This window comes from Mustela putorius, unplaced genomic scaffold (assembly GCF_011764305.1).
Source record: "Mustela putorius furo isolate JIRA1106 unplaced genomic scaffold, ASM1176430v1.1 tig00003869_pilon_pilon_pilon, whole genome shotgun sequence".
Taxonomy (NCBI): Eukaryota; Metazoa; Chordata; class Mammalia; order Carnivora; family Mustelidae; genus Mustela; species Mustela putorius.
Genome location: NW_025422021.1, coordinates 35,673,834 through 35,679,833, shown reverse-complemented (window position 1 = coordinate 35,679,833; position 6,000 = coordinate 35,673,834). Strand labels below are relative to the sequence as shown.

Genomic DNA, 6,000 nt, shown 5'->3' with positions numbered 1-6,000 from the left:
TATCCACATTTTCCCCCTCCCGGCCTTTCGGCGGCCTCAGCTAAGCCCCGTCCCTCCTTAGCACTGCCCCTAATTATTCCCACCCCGCCCCAGACTAGCCGCCTCCTTGGCTAAACTCCACCCCCTTCGGCCTCGGCCTTCCCCCCCACACCAAACCCCCCAGAGCCCCCCGAACTCATCCACACCCCGCCCCTGCCTCTGGGCCGCCCCAGATCGGCCACGCCCCCTCCGCGTTTGCCCCGCCTCCGCCCAATCCGCCTCGGGAGGCCTGAGCTTGTGTCCCCCTCCTCGTCTCCCTTTCTCCCCGTCCCCTGTCTCGCTAGGGGCCTCGGCTCAGGCTCCGCCCTGCCCCCAGGCTCCACCCCCCGCGGAGACCACCCCTGCCCTCCCACCTGCCCCCCCCCCCCCCCCGCTCTCGCCCGCCCCGCCTCGCGCGCCGCGCCCCCGCCCCCGCAGCCCCGCCCCGGCGCGGGGACCACCCTCCGCCCGCTGAGGCGCGGGCCGAGCGCTCGGGGCACTCTCGGCGGTCCCGGCCGCTCGCCGCCGCCGCGCGGATATTCGCGCGGAGATTCCCGCGGAGCCGCGCGCGCCCCCGCCCGGGCTGAGCTCCCAGACCGTGAGGAGAGCCGCAGGAGCCGGCGGGGACGCAATGCGAGCCAGGTAGGCAGGCGGCGGTCCGGCGGTCCCCTGCGGGCAGCTCCCGCCCAGTGCCCGGCCTCGCTCCCACAGAGCCTGCCGGGGCTCGGCGGGCTCTCACCCCTCGTGGGCGCCGATCGTTCCCCGCCGCCTGAGTTCGGGGTCCGGGTGCTCCGGCACGGCTGGCGCCGGGCGTCTTCGGGAAGCCTCTCTCCCCTTGCTGCCGCCCGGGAGCCTGGGTTACCCGGGCGCAGACGGGCGGGCCGGGGTGCCCGGCGCCGAGCCGTTGTCGGAGCCCCCGCGTGCGCCCGCGGAGCCCCCTCCCCCGGCCCTGGCGCCTCCTGGGCAGGCCCTGCGGGGTGGCCCGGCGCGGCGACCGCACGCGTCCCCGGGGCGCCCTCTCGCGCGGTTCTGGGGAGGAGAGGGGGGCGTGCGGTCCCGGGTTAAACTTGTTAGTGACAATGCATATTTCAACTTCGGAGATGCCTGGTTCTAGGATGGAAATACAAATCCCGGGTTGTGGCTGAGCCGTCCGGGGAGCGAGCAGTCGCGAGCTGACAGCGCGGGCTGCCGGCGGGTGGGGACGGTTGGAGGAGAGGCACGTTGTTCTCTAAGTGATGTTTCCCGGGAAGCCTGCTCCGCGCTGCGGATTGGTGGTGCCCGAGAGTGCGGGCGGCTCCTGGCCCGGGGCCGCTCCTGCAGCCGGGGACCAGGCCGACGCTGGCCCTTCCCCGGGGTGCTGGGCGGCGCGAGAGCCGCGGGCCCTCTGCGTGCTGACCGGCTTGCGGATCCTCCCCAGCAGTGAGATTTCGAGAGGGGACGCCGGGCTGGATTTTATTCGTGCTCATTCTTGGCGAGTTAGTGCAGCAGATTTGTAGTGTGTCCTTTATCAGTATTAAGTTCGTATAACTTTTGTTTTGATCACAGAAGCAAAGCAGTATATGCTTTAGGGAGAAAACGTGGTAACAAAAAGAAATATAAACAGTAAGACAGAAGACATCCGTGACCCCACTGTTCCTACCCGCCTTTAATATTTACATTCTTGGGGTCACAGGCTTGCGGATTTAATGAGTAAGTTGCAATTGGGGCTTCTCTTGCCTAAATCAAAATAATCCCTTTACACAGCTCTCGTCTCTGCAACCTTTCAAGGGTAGTGGTCTCTGAACACCTAAGTTTATCTTTAGTGGCCTGCCTCCCTTCTGAGCTGGCTCCCCTTCTGTGGGCCAGAGGTGGAGAGAGAAGGGAGCATCAGCCTAGAACGTTGGGTGAGACTGCATTGGCCTGGTTGTTCTCCGCCTTCCCCTGTGGTTTGGGTTCCTTGCCTTGTAAAAATGAAGGTAATCATTCTCAATCTGCTTCTCAGGCCACCATAAAAATTAATGGGTGGTTTGTGAAGCGTTTTGACATCCATGGATGGACAGCGACTGTACTTTAAGGGGCTAGGGAGCATTTTGCTGTTCACGTTGCTGTCATCATCCAGTGAAACAGCGTACCTTCCACCTAGCCCTCCTGACCAGGAAACAGACTCCAGGAATGCCGGGTGAAGCCTGGAGAACGTTCCTGGTTCTGGGCTCTTTGCATTCTGTCCAATGAGGGTGGGGGGGGGTTGCTTAGAAGGAGACGCACTCCCCAGTCCGCCTCCTCCCTCCTTGCTTTGTGCATATGGGTGGACTTGGAGAGGGTAAGGGGCAGGTCCCCCGTTGCCCAGGCCCGATGCTTGTCCATCTGTGGAATGCCAAGGCCATGCTGATCTGGGAGGGAACAGTTAGTTCTGGGAGGACTCGGAAAGTGAACAAACCTGGCTTCCTAGGGATTTGTCTTATGGCTCCCTTGTTTATTAAATGAACAATGAGCCGCTCAGATCTGTGGTGCCTGAGAAGCTTCTGTGAGCTTTAATTTTTTCCTGTTGTTCCAGGACTCAGGCACCACACTCCGTGGTCCTTTCCCACAATGGATAGCGACTCACACCATTTGTTAATTTCAGGTATGCAAAGCCCCAGTGGGGAGAGGCACACACAGGTTGCCTTTTGTTCCCAGGGCGGTGAAACCGAGCCTTGCTGGAAGAGCCTCTGTAGCTGGTCTGCGGGGCTTCATTCTGTCATTTGATAGTTTTCATTTTTTTATTGTTTGATCCCACCGGCACTTTGATCTGCCCGAGGTATGGTGGCTGATCCCAGTCCAGACACAGGGGGATTTCCAGAAGGACCCAGAAAGGGGGCTGGACAAGTTGCTGCTAAGTGTCCTTAACTGGGCTGTCTGCCAATTAGTATTATGCTCTTAATTTTCTCGGTGGAGGGAGGAAGAGGGAGTCTTCCTGGATTTTCTCCTTTGCTGTTGTTTGGTAACTTGATTTCTGGTTACCCAGCAGCCTGGAAGTGCTTTCCTGTGGCTGCTGGAACAGACTTTTTCTTATTCTAATGGTTTCTCGTCTGTTGATAAGGTATGCTAATACGAATGGGGTTTATCTGCCCTTGGGTCTTGAGGCCCCTCCCGCATTTAAATCTTCCGATCCCAGCGGGTTGCTCGTGGGAGGAGGCCACTTGGCTTCCCTCCGATTCTTAGTGGAGCCCTTGGCCCGAGCAAGGTTAAGAGCCACGGAGTTTGACCCTTGCTGTCCTCCCTGACTCTGGGCAGACCTCTCTGGCTCCCTGTTTCGGGTATCAGCCTTGTTTTGACTGATTAGCAGCTGCTGTTTTAGCAAGTGGGCCCTGGGCCAGCCACGTGGGTTTTCCTTAGCTTTGTTATTTTCAAATCCCGCACCTGTACTGGATGGCGGTGTGATTTCTCTTCTGAGAATTCCAGCCAGGCCCCTGGGATATTTCCGAAGGCCCTGGAGCTGGGCACTCGGACTTCTTTGTCCTGAGGTCACTGCTTGACAAGCCGGAACCGGCAAGGGTCACCGAACAGCTATGGAGACTTCACTCAGAGTGCTCTGGCCGGCTTTGCTCCTGGCCAGGAGGGGAGCCTGGTGCCGTCCTGTGTGGGGGCCTGAGCTGGGCTGCCCACCTTCTCAGGGATTGGCACAATAGAAGCTCCACATTCCACCATCACCCTCTGGAGGAGTGACAGAAGAATAATTCACCGAGTCCCCAAACACCCAGGGAACAATCCTGCTACTTACTGAGGATCTCTCAGGAAGCCTGAGCCTGCTTTTCAGTGGGGCCCCGGGGGCATCCGCGAGTTACATAACAGCACCTGATGCCATCTGGCCCAGTGTCTTAAGGGAAAGGATGTCAATACTCAGCCTTCTGAAGGCCAGGGCTCTCGGAAGGTATTTTATTTTATTTTATTTTTAAAGATTTTATTTGTTTATTTGACAGACAGAGATCACAAATAGGCAGAGAGGCAGGCAGAGAGAGAGGAGGAAGCAGGCTCCCCGCTGAGCAGAGAGCCCGATGCGGGGCTCGATCCCAGGACCCTGGGATCATGACTTGAGCCGAAGGCAGAGGCTTTAACCCACTGAGCCACCCAGGTGCCCCTCTCGGAAGGTATTTTAGAAATTAAGGGATGAGCAGTGTGTTTCGAGAGGGGAAGGGTGGATCCCACAGAGTGCATCAGTTCCCGCCCACCGCCCCAAGGTGGACTAGCGCCTGCTCAGACTCGACCATCAGTAAGCCAGTAGGATCTCAGGAAGGAGTTCACCTAATTTGAGATTTGGGATATTTTAGGGCTAGAAAGAGGTATCATTTGCTGAGGGCTTACGAAGCACCGGGCCTGGCCAGCACACGTTAAGATCCTCACCAAAATCATGAAGGGTTCCCTCCTACAGAGAAGCTGTGAGGATTTACGCAGTCCCCGCACAAGGGTCCCAGAGTGCTGGAGCCGGGAATCGAACCTGTGTCTGCCCAAGCCCAGCGCTCTTATTCACATCTCCCAAGGTGCTGACATCAAAAGCGCTCGTGCACGAAGACAGGTGCGTGAAGCCTCCTTACACAGTTACAGAACTTGCACTCTGAAGGTGATGAAATTCTTAAAGCCTGCAAAATGTTTGCAGCCTGAGCGGAAGGCAGCCAGTTCCACCTTTATTCCCGGGGATCTGCGCCCTCTCCCTGTCTTCTGCAGGGTCCAGGTTGGTTCTATTGGAAGACTGAGGTGTTGCCGTTGAGGGTAACACGGACGGGAGCCCCCGTGAAGTCTGTCCTTGTGCCCTGAAGCGAGGGTATAACGGGCAGACCGAGGTCTGGAGAATAAGATAAAGATTATGGGCAGTCTCTCTAGTAGGTGTAAGATAAGGATTCCACCTTCCACTTCGCAATGAAATAAATGACACACTCAGGAGATTATTCTTATCTGCTCATTAAAAGCTCAGTCTCTGGAGAAACTCTCGAGGCTGGTTCCTGTTAGCCCAATGCTTCTGAACAAATTGAAAAGAATACTTCCTGTGGAAGGATTTTTGTGGTTCCAGATTCCTGTGATTCATCTTCTCTTCTCTCCTTCCCCTTCCCCCAGGCTGTGGGACTCAGGGAAACCCTGCCCCATTTTTAGGAACCGGGAAGCTTGCTCTAGTCTCTCGGGGCCTGAAGGGAATACAGGTGTCCTTCCCTGGCTTCCCAGTGTCGGAGGCCCTTGTGCATGTGGTCTGTTGATAAACCAGCTCGGAGGAGGGGAACAAAGAGCCGTGACCGTTGCACCTGCTGGCTTCAGTGGTGTGGTCTAAACAGCACCACTGTGGCCCCTGGGCAGCTACCGGGTTGAACCACCCATGTGAGCCAGTGAGAGCCAGCTGCAGCTCACCCTTCATTGCCCTGAGCCCACCAGCCAGCCCTCCTTAACAAACAAAGGGGGCCACATGGTTGCCTGGCTTCTGCAGGGACCGAGTCTGCCCAGCAGCTGGGCAGGGAGAAGATTCGGATGTCATTGGGTGGCGAGTTTTGGCCAGCTTCAAAGCATACTGTATGTTGAAATCACCTGGGAGGTGGCTTTTGTTTTGTTTTTGTTTTTGTTTTTTTTTTAAATCCATCTTTGCGCGCCTGATCATCCCCAGGGGAAAGCAGATCTCTGAGGGCGGGGCCTAGACCTTGACAGTTCCCCAAACCTCCCATCAGAATCCCCATTCTCCTATGTATCCAGGGTTGCTCTATGCTGAGGGACGGTGTCTGTTGAAAGGAAAGCAGAGGTGTGGTTTGGGACACAGGGCAGACTCTGTGTCGGAGGTCAGGAGGGAGTTGCCACTTTCCCCTTGTGGAGCCAGGGAAGGTGTTCAGGGCCAGGTGAGGCAGGCAGAGGCCCAGATCTTTCCAGTTGCCAACTGGAGATGTTACTCCATTGACCCTTTCTCTGCATGGCTCGTGATCCACATACTTGTTCCTCCTTGGTCGCTCTAGCTGGTCTAGAACAGAAAGGGTCTTCATGGAAAAGGGGGGT

General features: G+C 57.3%; 1 protein-coding gene across 3 annotated transcripts in view; it reads left to right on the top strand.

Annotated features, from left to right (window-relative positions):
- Positions 1–457: 457 nt before the first annotated feature.
- SH3BP4 (SH3 domain binding protein 4) overlaps positions 458–6,000 on the top strand; it is an 83,011-nt gene continuing 77,468 nt past the window's right edge. For 2 of the 3 annotated variants that reach the window (XM_045066935.1, XM_045066934.1), the window contains exon 1: positions 459–660. The gene's annotated coding sequence lies outside the window, so the exon portion shown is untranslated. Of the gene's footprint in view, positions 661–6,000 lie in introns of all 3 variants that reach the window. The other variant, XM_045066936.1, reaches the window with a different exon arrangement.